This window comes from Amblyomma maculatum, chromosome 3 (genome assembly GCF_055883805.1).
Source record: "Amblyomma maculatum isolate TAMU_Amacu chromosome 3, ASM5588380v1, whole genome shotgun sequence".
Classification (NCBI taxonomy): domain Eukaryota; kingdom Metazoa; phylum Arthropoda; class Arachnida; order Ixodida; family Ixodidae; genus Amblyomma; species Amblyomma maculatum.
Genome location: NC_139346.1, coordinates 117,481,422 through 117,500,541, shown reverse-complemented (window position 1 = coordinate 117,500,541; position 19,120 = coordinate 117,481,422). Strand labels below are relative to the sequence as shown.

The 19,120-nt window shown below is 44.6% G+C and overlaps 1 pseudogene; it reads left to right on the top strand.

The window, feature by feature from the left end:
* Positions 1-10,156: 10,156 nt before the first annotated feature.
* On the top strand, positions 10,157-11,430 carry LOC146195793 (uncharacterized; annotated as a pseudogene).
* The last annotated feature ends 7,690 nt before the right edge of the window (positions 11,431-19,120 follow it).

Genomic DNA, 19,120 nt, shown 5'->3' with positions numbered 1-19,120 from the left:
CGCAGTACTTCTCATGTGCATTTTCGCGTGCACATAATGCCCTGCTCATGCATGTTTTTGAATGTGAGGGCGACCTTTATGCTGCTACAGATGCTTCACCGACCATATGTCCGCATTTCCAATAAGCAGAAGATACCATTGTCCAAATATTTTGTAAACTCCTGGGACTGGCATTCCGCAAAATGTGTGTATTAATAATAAAAAGCGACGTTTCCGGATTGCTTCGATGGGTTCATACTACGCTGTAATTCGAAATCTGTGTGTAGAGATGTCCATGATTCTATGAATAAGCGAATCGAGCCGTGTTGGTGCCCTCTTCTCGCATGTTTATGCTACGAAGAATAAAACGAACTCATCGCTCCGGTCCTGGAAATTACAACAAAGCATTGTCCATAAAACTGAGCCAACACTGCGTTTGCTGTAGCACGTGTGCTTCGGTTGGAAATTAAGAAATTCCGGGAATATGAGGGGCTTAGTTTCGACATACATAAGCAGGAAGCCAAGATTCACTGAGAAACAGGTCAGCAGGGGATCTTTTTTTCGTCACGTGTTTTTCGATGAGAAGTGTAGCGTAATCTTGGCGACAATCGACTACAAGGTGAAATAAGAGCCTACCATACGCCGTGTGTGGAATCCTAGCTTACGACCTTCAAATTACGCGTTTACTGCTGTACTGATTCCACTACGGTGGCCGCTGTTAAATCTGCTTTCTAAGGTATTTATGTTGCGTGTAACCTATCCTTAGGAGTGTTGACCACCGCTTCCCTCCACACAGATCAAGAGGAAATTAAATACGTCGGATAACTTCTTTTTGTGCCAACCGCGGTAGCCTCCCTGCCTATTATATCAGCAACAATGGGCAGAAATTTAAGCATCACTTCTAAAACATCATGAGTCTCTTTCGGCCAGCGATGGCAGTGGTCGTCAGCGTTTACCGGCAGAAAGACTTCTCAATCACTGCTGCAGGGATGGTTGCAGATGAAGACGCTATTGCAGAAGGAAAAACATACGAGCGCATTAGAGCCCCGAACACTACACAGGTGGGGCGTCGCACTCAGAAAGTTGACCACGAATCCCAAATACTGATTTCTGTCTCAGGACCCGCTTTCTTACTAGTGGCGACATTCATGGGCATGTCAGCACGTCACCTTTTAACGGAATAGAATCAACGGTCCCATGTCGCAGAAAATGTGGCTGCATCGTTGACGGTGTTCGAAAAATCTCAGCAGAGCAGTACAATTCAGGAGCATGCCAAAATGTTCGCAATGCAGCTAAATTTTTCAGGCAGATTTCTGCAAAAAAAAAAGAAAAGTAATGGAGGTGAAAAGAAACTTTTGTTCTGTAAGCAACGCTTGTTGGTTCCAAATCAGCAAAGATGAACGTAGGCTAGATGCTAATAGGATCTAATAACACCGTTGCATTCAACTCTTAAATCTTTGTATAGACGTTTTTCAGCAAGCACGAGTCCAGTGCAATGGACACCTACCTATAACATGAAAATAAGTTTTACCTGTGGAAAAAATGACCAGAAGTGCAGTCAGTGTTGTCGCCGAAAGCAAATGTAAGTATGAAGCGCCCTGTAGGACCACGCATCTGAAACTGTTCAAGGTAGGATGTTAACACAGTTCTTTTAGCGCCTCGGTTAAGTCACGGTGTAAAATTAAGTGCGTATCAGTCACTTTGCCTTCACGTTGCCACCGCTTTCATCATATTTCTCGTTCTAGTTAAACAAGAACTTCATCAGCCATCTTGGCAGTTCTCGCAGCTATAGGAGCCGCCCCATCCGCCCTGTTTTCATTACAGCTACAGAGCGGACTCGGGATACCTCGCTGATTTTGTTAGTTAGCTTATTTAGCGTGTGTCACTCTTGGCGCGCTGCTGCATGCGCACGATTAGACACTCTGAAACTTTCGCCTATCTTTCTCACCTCCAAATGCGCTCAATACAATAAAGCATCCTGCGCCAACATAGTCGAGTCGTACACTGCTATAAGAGAGTCAACACTTCAAGAGTACGTTACATTACACTTGCCCTATCCAATTCATTAGCGCGTCTACAACGCATTATGGTCAAGAGGCATTATAGAACAATGATTGCGCATGCTTTGAGGCATAATGCACGAAAGGATAACAAAGTGCCAAGTAGAGCGCTTGGAAGCTATTACATTTGATTGAATAGTGAATCAATCCCCCATGAACGGACACATCGAAGCACTAGGCATTTCTTGTGCTAACAAATAATTTCAGAACCTTTCTGAACAGTCAGGAATGAGCTAGTATCAGTCAATGCTTGTGTGCGTTTATTCTTCCCTGCCAGTCCTCACTTTTCTGTTTTATTGTGTGTTAAATGTAGCCCGATACCCCATAAATGTGATAATCAGCTCGTCTAAATAAACGTATACAATGTTCTGTGGTAAGTGTACCCGGGACGGCTATTGTCAGATCAAGGAATTAAAATCTCTTCCACTACTCTCTATCCCCTCTCGCACCTTGCTTTGCATGATTACGCAAAAGGTCTGCTTAATATTCATCAGTAAATTCAGCCTCTTGTGTTCAGTGCATATACCCCCATTCTATAATTATTTTTGTGCATTCAAAAACAAAGCAGTGTGAAATTGAAAGTTCAGGATCAAATTACTTCAGTATCTTAGTTTTGAGCACGCATTCTGATTTCAGTACGTGCTTTGTACCGCACTGCGTCAAAAATGTCCTTTTAGCGCCCTTTTGTGGCAGATATGGTTGTCTTGACCAAAGGCATTGGGAAGCGTCTATGTACCACATTAGCTGTTGAAACATCTACATTTAGCTTTCGAAAATGGTTAGTGGAGTTGTTAGCTAAGGGCCGCAGTCGAGGCGAGCGTACGCCCCGACCTAGCCATCAGCTGGCGCTAGTCATCCAGAACCGTAGCTCAGAGCGCCGCTTCTGACATGGCTGGGAGGACATGGTTATGGGAGTCGGCCCAGATGACATTGTAGAGAGTATGTACTTGGTGTATTCAGGACAAGTAGCAGGTACTTGGGTAGGAAAGCCACAGTGCGGTTGAGTGAGGTGGATGCGTGTATTTGCCTGCTGTGGTCACCAGCTCACCGCATCGGGGCGAGATAGTCGGGGTTGAGGCCGTGAGAGGGGGAATTTAATTGCGCAAAGGTGTTGTAACAGAGCAGTGCTATGCCTGACGAGCGGGGCGACACCAGTATAGGAAACGCAGTCCGAACCACCTGCTACCCGGTGGTACAGGTTCTAGAAGTGCCGTCAGCCCATCGATTTGTGTCAAGGCAGAGATGAGTTTCATCTGCATAGCGGGTAGAGGGAGCGGCGGATGATTTGCAGTGTGCGAGTAACATTTTCTCCGTTTGAAAAGGGCGCAGCGCAAACTGTGGATCTCATAAAATTATAGTGTACTGACCACAAGAAGGGATGCAGTGTTATAGGGCTGCTTCATTTTCGATAATGTGATTGTTGCGCACGGTGATATTGAGAAGAGGGGTACAAGCATGATTAACTACTGTCAAGAGAATGAGGCAGAGCGACTACGAGCGGTAGAGAAAGCTCGTGATCATTTCCTCAATCTGCACCAATCTCTGGCCAGTCACCCACTGTGGCTGTATGCTTGACAATTCTTCTGCCTAGCAGCTCATATTTGTGCTTATTTATCCGGGGGAGCTCACAGCACTTGCCTGCACATGCATCGCATGCCACCCTTGTGCCCATCAATCTGCCTCCCTTCACCACCTAATGTCCAAGCTTCTGGGGGTACTTCTCATATACCATGCCCTCCTGAGGCGCCTGCTTAAACTCATGAAATACCCTTTAAGCGTTCCCGCATCGACACAGTTACAACATCGACGAAGCCTTCGTATCATGCAGCCACCGCGATGTTTTTCTCTTCTTGGAACCCCCATTGCGCAAAGCCTCTTGCTACCACACTGCAGCTATCTAAATGACACTGCCTGTCCTCCTCTGCTGTCCATGCAGCCTCAAGTTGCGCCTCTCACACAAGGTCTCCGACCTCATCCAGCATAAACTGACCCTGTGTCATTCCCTGTACCTCTAAGACCGCTGCAAGCTCACCCTTTGCTACATAGCCAGTGCCACCTCCCTGAGCCGCAGAATTGCCCCCGGCTTCTTTACCTGGCTCCTTCGACATTTTGAACTAGGCAATGCGTTCAGAATAGCTCAATTTAAATGTTAGCCGGTCATCTAGGGAAACCAAGGTTGCCTATCATCTGGCCTGCGCAGCCGTCTAGAGAAGCAAGTAAAGCCAAATGAGCATGAGTGCGAGTGAAATATCAGGAAATACGTTTCGCTCTGATACTCTCGCTGCCGGTCCTCCAATAAATACTTTAGCCGGCCTTCAATACATTCCACCGCGGTCGCCGTGCAAGACAACGTCCACACGAGGAATTAGAGCGATCTTGGTCTGTGTTCGGCAGACGGACGGATACCGACGAGACCTTGAAGGTAGTGAGGGAGGGTTAAGCCTACGCTCGTTAGTGGTGCACGTCATGCGCTGGTATGGGTCATAGTTTCGCCCTAGGTATAGAGGTGAGCATGATTGAATTTCCGAAAGGCGATGTGTACAGGCTTGGTAATGTGTATTCCTGTTTAGGCGTACTATGAGATGATGAAGGCTTACTTTTTGGTTTTCTCCTTTTCCATTGGGTTCAGAGGGATGTTACAGGAGGCGTCGTATGGATTATGATAGGTTGATAGAATATGTGTTATACTGGGATGCGCTACCTTGGCTGCTAGCCCCCTTCCTATCTGACAACCGTAGATGAGGGCTTGCCAGTGGACCTTGAGAAGAATCCTGTCCAGCTTCTCAGTTTTCGAAGCATGGATACTCGGAGCGGGTGATGCATTTGTGAAGTAGGGCTCGCGCTATGTGGATGTTGTAATGCTCTGTCAATCCTAGCAAGTGTGACGCGACACGGGCAGCCGTGCAGAGAACATGGCAGATTTTCTCGAGCGGGTGTTTGACAGCAGGCAGCCCTTCTTTTCTAGCAGCGTGTGTTCGAATACTCGCTGGGGAAACGGGGGGGGGGGGGGGGGATGGAGTCGTCATTGAGGGTGAAGCTGATAGACAGGATGCCTATGAAATAAACTGATTAAAAATATATTTTACATTATAAATGACATATGACTCACACCATAGCCAGACAGCAGGTCAAAAAGAGCTGGGCCGGACACAATATACACCATTCAAGAGTTCGACATCTAATAAATGTTTACCCAACGCAGAATAACATAGCAATAGGCCAATAATTTCTCAATAATTTAGTGAAAAAAACAAACTGAATTTGAACTGCGTTGGATTATTATTCACGCTCAGAACAACGCTACATTTTCTACTGCAGGTGTAATCTCCAGTCCTCAGCCACCGAAGCATGTGTTGTTAATTTTTAACTCGTGGGCATAAGCGTGCCCTATACTTTCTGAACTACACGTGGCTCATTCACCAACTAGACATTCATTTTGTTGCATAAATGAAAGTAAAACAGTTTTGGGCGTTTCGTTCCCAGATCCTTTATTCACCTTGCATATTGACTTCTCATTCTATTGAGCATTCTCATAATAATTGTAGTCTATGTCAAAGACTGAAGCTTATTTTCTCTTTTTCGCACAACAGATGGCGGACCCTCCATAAATACCCACCGCTGCACAAGGCTGCAACGGCATGGTTCTTGCTTTTACCTCACGAAACTTGCCAGTGACTGTAACTGTGAAAAAATACCAAGAAGAAATCTTCAAGCTCTACCCTCTGATGCATGGTTGGAATGACAATCATATAGGCCTAACGCTATCAAAACGACATGACGCGAGTAGCAGTCGCGTTTTCTAAGCGTACCGAAAGAGAACATGATACAGACTTGATTGTAGATATTGTTACGGGCGAGGAAGAAGCGGGCAGTGGCGCGGGCAGGAGCGCTCGCGCTAGGCCCACAGGGATTCGTTACATTCATCTCACTGCCATTGAATGATCTCTCTGTTCTCTGTTATTTGTGTTCATCGCATTGCCGCCCCGTACGATTTTGGTTGGAGGTGCTAGGCACAATATTGTCACTCTTCATCCTAGCCCACAACTTCGGCGCCCTTTCACTTCTTTTGCACCATCTACAGAAGGTGAAAAAGGCATCTCATGTCTGTTCCCCAGCCTGCCGGACTCGACCTCCTATCCACCGTCCTGTCCCCCACCCCCACCACAATACACTACGAAGGAGAGACAAAATGATTACCGACCCGAGACGCTCCCTTCCCCCTCTCCGGCGACCACAGGACACAACGAGAGATCCGAATGACCTGACAACCCCACTGCCAAGACGCTGACCAGAAGACCCCACCGACCTACTGCAACACCAGATATGATGGCATCACCCCCGCCCGTGCCATACGGTGCGTGCATGCCTTGGTCATCGAGTATTGGCGATTTGTGACCCGAAAGCGTCCTGGGCTAGGCTTCAAGGGGAATAATCGCGGCAGCCAGCCATTGTCTTCTTCGTCTTCTATCAATCATCCAGCCACGCCCATCATCACGCCATTCCCATCGACGTCGAGACTTTCTCGTCCGCGATTGAGACGATCATGCGGTGGCCCCGGGTAAAAGCAAGCAGTGGCGCGGGCAACAGCAACCGCGCTAGGCCCACTGGGATTCATTAAATTCATCTCACTGTCATCGGATCACCTCTCTGCCCTCTGTTACTTGTGTTCGTCGGCTTGCCGTCCCGTAACAATGCTTATTATATGGATATGCCCTGCGCGTTTCAAGGCTCGCAAATACGTTTCTATGCATCAGACCAGATGCATACTTCATGCCTCGTTGCGCATTCTATGCGCGTTCACGTGTACATCACTTCAAACGCTTTTAGCAGCAGAACTTAGACATCCTCTTTAACACAAAATTTCTCAATGTATTTCTTACAACTCCCAAACAACAGTCTATGTTATGCAAAAACATCACGCGCTGTTTTTCCGTACAGGAGAACTTAAAACGTCGTTATTCCTCCCGCAGGCTGTCAGGCCACGGAACAAATTTGCAGCGTTACTATGGTCTTTGCATGGTGTGAGTGCGCCTTTTTACGTTTTCCTGAGGACCTGTGTCTTTTCATTAGTTTTATGCTGTGCTTTTCGTCTTTATTCGCGACAATTTTTCTCTTTTCGCTGCCGAGGAGACAAAAGAACTGGACATTGCGGAAAAACTTAATGAAAAAATTTCTCTCTTGACATTCATTGTTTGTGGTTTTAAATAATTTTCCAGAACTCGATTCGAACTCGTAACATCCTCGGCGAAATTGACAGACTGTCTTCATTTTGAAGTCATCTTGACTTGAAGTGGCTCCAGGAAACTGCTTCAGGGATGCGTGTTGACGTATTCTCCGGCGAAATTATCCTATTATTTGGTGTTTTCTATCCTTTAAAAGCTCCATTTTTTGTGATAATTCTCAGTTCATGATCATAACCCTACTGGAGAGGCGAATGACACTTTACTGTCTGTGTCCCTTCAACATATGAAACTACCTAGAGACGAAAGATTAATTCCAGCCTAAAGCGTCATTTTCGTCATCAGCCGGGCGCAGCCGCCATCCAGAATATTTGGAAAGGATACGTACGGAAGAAGCTAGCAGTCATTCAAGCCTAGGAAAACGTGAGCGAATTTTCTTTTTTTTCTCCTTTTTTTTCATATTTTCTAGATAAATATCATATTAACATGATCAGTTCATGGCTCAAGGATACTTCATTAAATGTAGAATAATGAACAACCATTTTCTGCCGATAGCATATGAAACCACGATCTATGCATACCGCGTGCTATGCTCTCTGTCTTAAGCGACTGCTACTCAATCTTCAACTTTTGTAGCATTTATTACGAAGTTAGTTCTTCAGGCTTTCATTTTCCGCTCTTTCGCGCGGGGAACTTCGGCATGGTCATCAGAACGCACACCGTCTCGTAAATTTGCCACGTCCAACATTACAGTGAACTCATTGTTATATAGCTTTGTGCGCAGATCTATGCTTCATGCTAACCGATCCGTACATGCGTTCGCATGCGTGCGGATGTACTGCTACTACAGCCCCACAATGAAGCAATATAACGCGACCGGCACTGTGCTGCTTCTCTCACTCCCTTTCTAACAGTATCCCACCGGAGTTCAAAACAAAACCCGGCCATATATCCCTGTTCTTGCAAGTGCATGTCGTGTTTCGGATACCATAGGCGGTGTGTAATTGTGTTTCTGCTTGTTTCTTCTACGTAGCCTGCTATATAAAAAAAAAAATTTGCGTTAGTGTCATTATCGGATAAAAACTTTCCTTGGCAATAACATTACCGCATGCTTTGCTAGTGTCCCAGGGCTTCATTTCCGCAAATACGTTGATGTGCGTGTGTATCTCTGTGGATCGTTATTACAACCCCACACCTGAAATAAGAAAGTCATTGTGCAGCTTTTCTCTTTGCTGAGTAGTCCGCAATTTCAACATGAAGCTCATTAAAACTTTTTTATATACAGTTGGAGAGTTTATCAACTAAAAATAAAATGTGATTCCGCGCTAATCAGGAGCTAATATATAGTGTGGTACCGCCTAATTCTCATGGCCATGTCACCGTAATGCCTGAAACATTAACGTGTCGCGCCCATTCAGTAATCTATTCCCTTTTTGTGATCTTTTACCCCACAAAGAGTGTATTTAGAGAACGCGGTCACACTAACACCATCTTACTCTCTATGTAGTACGCAGCGATTTCTTTGTGGTCACAAATTCTTCTTTAAAGCCTTACATGAGCGGAATTATAATAATTCCTTTTCAAGATACTGCAGCAAAGCAAGGAAAGATTGAAATGTTCTATTGCAGCCGACCTGGCGCGTCTACAAAATTGTTTTTCTTGTATCTTTTACTTGTCGAGACGGGGAAAACGCTGGAAGGAAAGCAAGACAAAGCTTTTAATAATACCATAAACCACTATAATAGTTGCAAGCTCATTTACAAGGAGCACTGAATTAAGTAATCCTTTATGTGCTGGTTGATGCAGTGTTCAGCTCAGTTCAGTTTATTACCTTAAGGACCCCCGGGGGGGTATTACATAAGGGGTGGATTATACAAAAAAAAAAAAATAAGTACAATGGTTGCCATGTGGGTTCAACATACAATATGATCTGTTAGTGCTTTGGAAAAGTTAGATGGGCAGGTGATAGCGGCGATGCTGTGGGAAAGGCCGTTCCAATCTAATGCTGCTCGGGGGAAGAAGGAAGCAGCGAACGTGGTCGTATGGGTCCGAGGCCGGGCAACTTGAAGAATGTGACCAGTGCGATGCGATATGCGAGCTGGTGATGTGATATAGCCTGCGTAACCGTGGGTGCTGTAAAAGAACTTATGAAACAGGTTTAGGCTGGCAATGCGGCGACGAATAACAAGGGTTGATAAGGCGGATTCTGCTTTTAAAGACGACACGCTGACTTGGTATGAATAGGTATTGTGGATGAATCTAGTGGCACGGTTCTGGACGGATTCGAGGGCATTTATGAGGTATATTTGATGTGGATTCCATATGGGGGATGCATATTCTAGTTTCGGTCTGATTAGCGATTGGTAAGCCAGGAGTTTAACTTGTTGGGGAGCGTGACGTAAGTGGCGTTTCAAAAAGCCTAGTGTTTTATTCGCGGATGATATTACATTAGAAATATGTGTGCGCCAAGATAAATCATGAGATAGCGTGACTCCTAAGTACTTAAATGAGTTAACTCCTTCTATTGGGATTTCAGCTATATTGTACGAAAAAATAAATGGTTTAGTGCGACGGGTGAAGGATACAATCTTGCATTTCTGAGGGTTAAGTGTCATCATCCACAGGTCGCTCCATTTCTGAACGTTAGTTAGGTCAGTCTGGAGGGCTTCTTGATGGGAACAGTTATTAATAGTACGATAAATGACACAATCATCTGCGAACATACGAATGTGACATGATACGTGAAGGGGCAAGTCATTAATGTATATTAAGAATAATAACGGTCCGAGCACTGGACTCTGCCTTAAATTTTTTATTGACCTCCTTGTTCTTCCTAGGGCGCTCCGGTAGGGGAGAACATGCTCCTGCTCCGCCAGTACTGGGGGCCTTCGTTTCTCCCGGAGTCTGCTCGTCTTCCAGTGGGAACGATGCGTCTGCATGCAGAACGATACAAAATCAACAAGTCCGAACACGCGCGCTCTCAACAACCTCAATACCAAGGCGAGCTCTTTTAAAGCGGTGATCATTTTGATCAGTCATGCGACAATCAACGCCCTACTGCACCGTACATCTGCGGATGAGATTAAGCTCCCACCTATGGTGATATCATGTGATTCACGTCGGTACGTTTACCAAAAACTCCGCCACTCTGATGAGCTCATAGAAGCCGGCACGGTGTCCCAGTATCGAAGCCTTTTAAGAAGCAAAACTGGAAGACAAATCATGGAGCGTCTTGGGTTCAAACCCGGATGTGAATAAATTGAAATTGAGTGCTTAAAGCGGACAGATAACGTACGTAGAGCCACTAGGGACATACTCAAAATTTCATCGCTGCCAAAGAACATGCATCCGGTATTTCACAAAGGCCGCAAAGTTGAGGCTGTGGCACCACAAGCCAGATTTGAAGGCAGGTACGATGTGCTCTGCACGGACGCCACCGAATACGATAGCAAGGCCGCACACACAGTGATGGTTCGTGGGAGTGAAGGCCTGGTCTCGTGCTGCACCGTTAAAAACACAAGTTCAACTGCCGCAGAAGAAGTAGCCATTGCTCTAGCAATAACACAAAATGGTACCAGAGTGATAGTTAGTGACTCGAAGCCAATCATTGGGAATCACAATATTGGCAGAATCTGCTGTAGCCGCCAAAATTGTGATAGAAGTGCAAGTACCAGCAGAGCAAATCGCACTGATTTGGTCCTCGGCTTATTAGGGCCTTGAGGGGAACGAGAAGGTTCACGCGATCACCCGAGGGCTCACTTTCCGGACGATCGCCGTTGACGCGCCGCCACCACGCGAGCCTCCCTTCAGATGACAAATTCAGAGCGTTCACTGAAATCATTTCTCATTACAAGCTCGGTCGTAATACCTATCCAGCAGCGGATATACAGCTCAGCAGAAAAGAACAAATCATGTAGAGGAAATTGCATGCCGGTGTGTCTCCAAACCCTCACTTGTTCAGTAGATGGCGTCCGGAAGTATTTAAACCTAGCTGTACTCACTGTAATAGCACAGCAGATCTAGCCCACTCGGTCTGGACTTGCCCTTTCTATAACGATCCAATAGAAATGTAGAATCCTGGGAGACCTTATTAGTCAGTTATGAACCAGAAGAGCAACGCAAAGTCATCGGTCTCGCCCTGGCCGCCACCTGGTCCCAAAGGATTCTGGCTGACGGTTAGGGGAATGAATGGGGGTTTAGGCTAAAGCCTTCTTCCCCGCCATTCTTGATGGTGAGCATAAAAGTTATTTCCCTCTCTTTTTCTCTCTCTCTCTCTTTTTCTCTCATTTATTGGAGTCATTTGTTATGTCACAAAAATGCGAAACCAAAGAAAGAGTAAATAACAAGATGAGAACATGCAACTGCTTTTGGCACAACAGTTACTTTTACCATCCAAGTTGACGGTTGGTTGGTTTGTGGGGTTTAACGTCCCAAAGCGACTCAGGCTATGAGAGACGCCGTAGTGCAGGACTCCGGAAATTTCGACCACCTGGGGTTCTTTAACGTGCACTGACATCGCACAGCACACGGGCGCCTTGCTTTTCGCCTCCATCGAAAAGCTGCCGCCGAGGCCGGGATTCGATCCCGCGTCCTTGGGAACAGTAGTCGAGCGCCGTAACCACTGCGCCACCCCGGCGGGTTGACGGGAGAAGCGCAAAGATATAACAGTTTAAATGCAGGGTCCGCATTTTTAGCGCCCTTTTCGGGCAATTCAAGCCTTGTGGCATACCGTTCGCAGTCACGGCTTGCCACCACAACGTTGATTGCTAACAACCAACCTCCGTCACTAACTGCATTCATTACTTTTCATCATCTTCTTACTTTCCGCCAGCAAAGATACCATTGCCGGAGCCAGCGGCATATGCGTAGCCTCCTAGTAGCCAGCTACTGCGGTATGCCAAGTGGCATTGAAACTGCGGTGTTTCATATTGGAATAGAACCCTGGGTTGAAAAGGTGTCAGCCTCGACTAAAAGACAGCGAGGTGCCGGAAACTGTAAAAGAACACGGGGACATAGAAATATATCACAGCGATAGGAGTGCGATTAGAAATGCTGACTGAAACAAAGCAACACAGAGCACGAAACAACCGTGCAGTATACGTTATCAAATGGGCCCCTTTCGAACACTTCAGACTGCAAAGGTGCATCGAGTTACCGGGTTTCACGGTTTTCAGAACTGAAAATGAGTCCTGTCTTGCATATGTGAAACACAGAAAACCTTGATTTTTATGCCCGTTTTACATTTCTGTATTATTCTGTACGTTTTCTAGAGCCCAGTTCAAAGTTGCCGGCTTCTGGCCCTTTGCTTTGTCTTTTTTATTACAGGAATATAAACAATTTAAGTGCACCAAATCAACATGCGGTCATCTTAAGTGATGGCTAGGGCTACCCCTCAGCCATACAAAGAAATATACTTGTCAGTGGGAAGATATCGAGAGACCCCGCCTTCAATAATTGCTGCAGGGAGGAACAAATTGAAACCATACACTTGTAGCATGGCCATGTTTTTACTAACTTTTAAATGCCTCAACATTGCACTATATTGTCTTCTGTGTGCGAGATGTTGCGAAAAATATCAGCAGCATAACGAGTAAGACTCTCATGTTTACTCTGTTTGTTTTTAGACCCTGAAACATCAACTAATAGTCCTCAAAAACAGTAGTAGGTAAGTTAAGTAAATCCCAATTATACAGCACATGCATCGTGGCGTATTCTCTGTATTAGCGCTGCCTGAATTCACAAAATTACGTGCGATGGCAGACCTGTCATGAGATGACAACTCAGGAGTGTGAGCAGGGAATTGTACCTACCGGCATCCTTCGATCCGGAGTCAGACCCGATACCCCCAAGCTGCACACGTACGCCTTTAATGACTAGACAAAACATAGCATTATGTCTATGTCATGTTGTATTTCGAATAATGTAGTAGCATACAACATGCATAGGTTACATTAGCGATTGGAATAAACAAGCAGCAAAATACATATACTCGTATGAAGATGCGTAAAGGGTGATGCAGACGGAAGACATTAACGTAGTCAAACCTTGCCGACGAGCTTGAAGCCTAACTCAAAAATTGTTCAAGACCGTTTGAGTTGATATCAAATACCCCGCCCCCCAACCAATCACCGCCCGGCCATAGCAATGGTCAACAATCAGCTGCCAGATGCACGCCTGTGACATTATGCTCACAATGTCGACACCGAAAGTGGTGTGCCGTCGGCTTTGACTTGACAAAAATTCCAATCAACTGCTTCGGAACTTCAAACTTCGAAAGTTGTTTGACGAGAACAAAGAACTTACCGCTAAGCTTCTTATTGCAATCCATGAAATTGCTGAGATTTAAACAGCCTGGATGGCAGCCCGCCTAGTGCTTGTTTTAAGCCTACAAAGAACGTCGTAACGCTTCCTTCACATAATCCTGTGTCCCTCACTTATTGCAGCACGAAGCAGCAGGAGATATATAGGTAATATACAATGTACGGGGGGGGGGGGGTAAACTTTAAACCTTACTTGAATCGTGTATGAAGCCGTCGAGCACTATTGACAATGTCCTAGACTGGGTGAGCCACATTGATCATTACAAGGCCAAAAGATTTCTTGGCATATTTTGTATTCTTTAATGAAATATAGGCTTGCACTAGTTCTTATCCAAGCATTTTATTAACCATCTACAACGCAGGCTAGCACACTCTATTTCGTTTGTACACAATTTTCTATGCGACTTAGGCTCCAATTCCACCTTGGCAGCACAGTGCAGTGGCACAAGGAAGAGTACCATTCCCTTTATTGTTCCGTACCGCTACTGCAGCAATTCCAGGCGCCTTGCGATATTGGCCTAGTCCGTAACGGATTAAAATTTATAACAAGAATTATCCGAGTTTTTATTACCAATTAACAGTGTATGTTCTAGCTGTCATAGCTTTAAAAGGTCCTTCTAATGTTAAAACTCATGTCGCAATCCTGGGTTTGAAACCCTTCTATGCTGACACGCTCATCCTCGTTGCCAAAGCTACGCATAATAAACTGCTTTGGAGGAACCACGTGGGGCAGTGGTAAATATATAATGTCGAAGGCACTTTTAAAACCATAGAAACCAACAGAATGCTCCAGAGCATACCAGTAGAATAACTTACGGCCCCACCATCTACAAGCAAAGGTCGGTAGGTAGTATCGGAAGCCCCAATCGAAGTTCCTTCTAACGTGCACTAGACAAAAATGCTGCTTGAGGTTTCTTACGCAGCGATCGCATGGGCGGCTTTAAAATCCTGTGTAAATATGAGCTTGTATTATAAACGAGGTGGTATTTATGGACTACAACACATTACGAATAGCGTAACACTCCTATGCATGTGAATTTGCTAAGTGCAAATTATTAAGTGGTAATATTACGAATGTGTTGGACTAGCGATTTAGTTCTTTTTCCACTTTGAATGACAGATGTGTTTGTGTAACCTACACACATTCCACGGCTAATGTCAACCTCCAGCCGTGTTCCTGACTAGGCATCAAATATAGAGCCTAGCACACTTAGTAGTAGTTATTTTTATGTAGCTCCAAGCGTGTCTACCATTTTCCTTGACTTTGCTGTGGCCTCCTAGTACTCGGCTGCAACGGGCGCAACGTATTTTCTCTTGACGTTGTTTTTTCGTGCATCGCAAGGGTGAATAATTCTTGCCTTGAAAGCATGAATAAAGCAAACTATAAATATTTGCAGAATGTATCCAGCCCCTTACTGCGCCATTAGACTCGCTGCAAATGTGGTCGTGATTCTACTGCGCAAAACCAACAACTCCTCTCGCTAGTCCTCTCTTACGGACGGCCACTGTCTTGGTCTGTCTGCGCACTGACTTTGCCTATAAACGCTGGCAAAGCCGAACGAATTCCGCTTAGCTGCACCACCGATATGCTGCATCGATGCAGATATTGTGGGACGTACATTGTACTCTCGTATGCCTGCCTGTTAATTACAAGCCGCATAAATTTTCGCCACAGCCTACTGAGAATAAATGTTGGTGCGTAGCGTCGCTCCTGTGGTGTTCTTCGCAGGTACGCACACATAGAAACATGCGACAGAAGGACCACTACTGGAATTATTCAGCTGCGCTAAACTCCTGAGAAAGAGGTGTTTTGTGGTTTAATGCTATGCGGCGTTCGCGGAGTCATTGTCGACAAGCTCAGCACAAAGCTAAACATGCCTGCCGTTTAACTCCGCACCATCAACGAATCAGTTCAAAGCACGTGTGATATCAATAATGACATTTGAGAAGATATAAACGATTATTGCACATTATCGCCGATATTACCTGCTTAAGATAGCCCAGTCGCGAAAGGTCTATGTCAGATCAAAATTACCGCAACTACGGTCAGGTATTCTGGCATGTGACTGGCAATAATTGTTAGCTCTAGTGCTCTTGCACAATCATTCGTTAGTAAATTTGGTAGCATCTGCGGTGCCCGATTTAAAATTATCTCACTGAACAGCATGCGAAAGCCCAAATAATCTAAACTTTTTGATGTAACCTCATTGCAAGAACAGCAGGCTTACACTAGCTCTAAAATGAAAAATGAATTTTCTTGATGTAAGTTTGACGCAAATGCTATCCTACGGGATGCCATCCGCTTAATCGTGGAGCTTTTTTGGACTCTTTTATACTTTTTTGGTAGTTTTCGCAATAAGATACTTATATGCCTCCTTCAATCCTTGTTCTATGCGTTTTAAATGCTTATACCATGTATAAAATGATATGACATATTTAGATACATTTGGAAGCAAAGATAATTTTTCAACCCGTCCTTGGGAAAACACATTCATGTTTCCCCAACAGTATATGCTGCAAATACACAAATTCATGAATATTGCTGTAGTGCCCGTGCGACTGGACTGTTCTATGCGACTGGACTGGACTGCTAGCACGTGGCACAAATACGATCGCCATGCGTTCAAGACAATGACACCGTTTATGCCGAAGAAAGCAAAAATGTTTCGGCACTGTATTTTAGATGCTAGATTTGCCGTGATCGATCTAAGTCATCTGCAAGAAGTAAAAAATTCTAGAGGGCACTTTGGACCACAAAAGTGCGATGAGGCGAAAGCCATTATACGCGGTGGATCGTAGACCTCCACTAAGGCATCTCTATCTCCCTCTCTTCCTTCACTCCTACCTTCTTCCTCTCTTCCTTTACGGCTTGCGATATGTGTCCTCAGAAAAATTGTGAGGTACTGTGCCTTTCCCAGGCAGCACAAGGCAAAATTCGAAACACATCGGAAAACGGTGGGCCTACAATGGTCCATAATTGCCGGCTGTTTCCCAACATAGACTCTGCCACTACGCAACACGTCCAATGACGGATGGTTTCACGGCAGTGGGAGGACTCCTTGAAATACGCAGCCAAATACAAAACATATAGTATTCATTTGAGAGCGGGAAGACATAGAAAAGTTTACCATTGCCTACTTGCTTCCTATCTCTGCAGGTGCTGTCCTTTCATAGCTCCAGTATTTAGCCTATAGACAGTTCTCCCTAGTGATAATTTCATTCTGCATTTTTTCTTATTCTGTAGTGAAATATGTAGTGAATCATTCACCCTTTTATACCTTTCTGAGATTTTTTTTTTCACACAGTGAGTTAGCAGCAGCCAAACTTTTCAGCGCTGTAGCAAGTACCTTTACATTGGTGGTTTTCGGTCGGCCCTGAAGCGGTCATATTAGCTCATGTAATGGCAGCAGATATTTTTCTGTACTTCATGTGCCTTAATTACGAAATGGCGTTAATGCAAAGGAACAAAACAGTGCGTCAAAGGCAATGAAGATGACGTGAATTCTTTGCTATTCCTTTTTCAGCTTGAGAAGTGTTCTGTAGGCACCTATGTATTTCTGTTAGAAAAGGAATTCGATAGCAGAAGTGGTCATCATTATTTGTGCCTTCTATCATTCTGGCTAGCACTAACTTTTTAATTACGAAGTGGGTGCCATGCATTACTCGAACTTCCGACGTCCGCGTTAGCGAAGCCGAAAGAACATGCCTGAGTAGCCTGGGACACCATATATCTTGCAAAACATTCGGATATGTCCCCACTCCTTCACCTGGGCGCGGTGCTACAGCGCGAATAATTCTCCCTCGATTTACATTCGCCATCGTCACTGTGCATTTAGCCGAAACTTATAGGCTCAAGAAAATATTTAGCTGATTACACACGTCTGCACCAAGAATTTGTAGTAACATCTGTGCGATTATGATTCTTCGATAAATGTCCCTGTGTGCTACAAACTCCGGAACCCAGATACTCTTCGCATTCAATCTTGACGATCCCCACTGCAGAAGTCACTCCGAGTGCTTTTTATTTATTTGATGCCCGATCTGCCCATCTTACGTATACAGTGAAAAAATTACTTTATATGACAAATCATATATTTTCGCAAATATATTCATTTCTCCGCCCACTGAAATTTCGTTTGTCGGCAGACCTTGCAAGCAGATTCGCATATGTACAGCTTGGTGTTCGCCACGTCAGCAGCTCGGACGAAGGAGAGAACGTTTTCCGCAGGCCCGTGCTTCGTTTTATTTTGGAGGCACTAGTACATTCATACACTTCTCTCAACATGCGAAATTTATTCCATTGCCCGCATTTGAAAAGCTCCCGCCGTTTTCAGTCTGGACTTCATCAGCAGAAAGCCCATCTGATAGTTGTTTGGCCTCATTGCCTTCGGTTTCGCTTGGAATGGCAGTAGTCACAACTTTCAAATTTTCAAGCATGCAAGGAAGATATACACTCCTTAAGCTTTCAATACCGGTTAAGAATAGATAAGTTTAATTTGCGACTCGTTTGTAATTGAACAACGATGATCCGTAGAATTCCGCTGCGAATCTTAGGTGTATAAAAAAATTTCAAACATGCGTATTTTGTTGACTCTCAGCGCATCCATTGCTGTAAAAGTACAAGCAAGATACAGCACTCACATCCTTACACTGGATGCACATAAAAACACCAGGAGAGTCACGCCTTTTTGGAGAAATCTGGGGGGGGGTGGGGGGGATATTGCGCGAATAAATAACACCAGAATATTGAGAATAACGTGTACAAGAAGCCCTCATACCCATTTACAACTGCCATCTAATTGCACCAATTTTTATATCATCAAGCCACTGCCTAAATTATCGATCTAAGTTTCTCGCTTGAGCACAAAGCATAAAGGCATTGGCTGCTTAAGACATCACATATGTCTTTATTGAGGCCTCCTCGCCTACATCCACAAATGATGAACATTTCAGGGAATGAGCTTTGAATGCCATTTTTTCACATGATGTGTGACATCCTGAGAAAAGTAATTCTATTTGCAGATCTTGTCTCAGCAGGTTACTTGTATCTTACATACTTTTCTTTCGAGATAGCGCCCAATCGATTTCTTGCGGAGCTTATAATCGATCGTTTAGAGCACAGTACAAATCCCGGAAGCACAATATTATTGTGCATCGAAAGATCAGACCCCTTGTGCTAATATTTTAGTAAAGGAATCCTAAAATATTTATCAATTTCCTCATAATGTTTTCAGAATGTTGCCCATTGCATTTCTATAACAGCATTTTATACCTGGTGCCAGCGCACGAAAAGCTCCAAAACATATTTTCGCACGTATCGCAAGCTTCGTCTATTCCAGTCAATTTATGCATAACTATATATTACAATATTCTACAGCTCGCTCCCGATTAAACGCTGTCCCAGTACTCTTGACTTGTTGTGATCAATGTACTCATACCCTTGAGCTCGAAGTGTGATTCAAAAATTGGGCAGATACATGTACGCTTCAGTATTTAACCAAATTTCATGATACATTACACACAGTCTTTTTCTGTATTGTGAACTGAGCGTTGGGACGGCATTTCTATGTAGTGGAAAAGA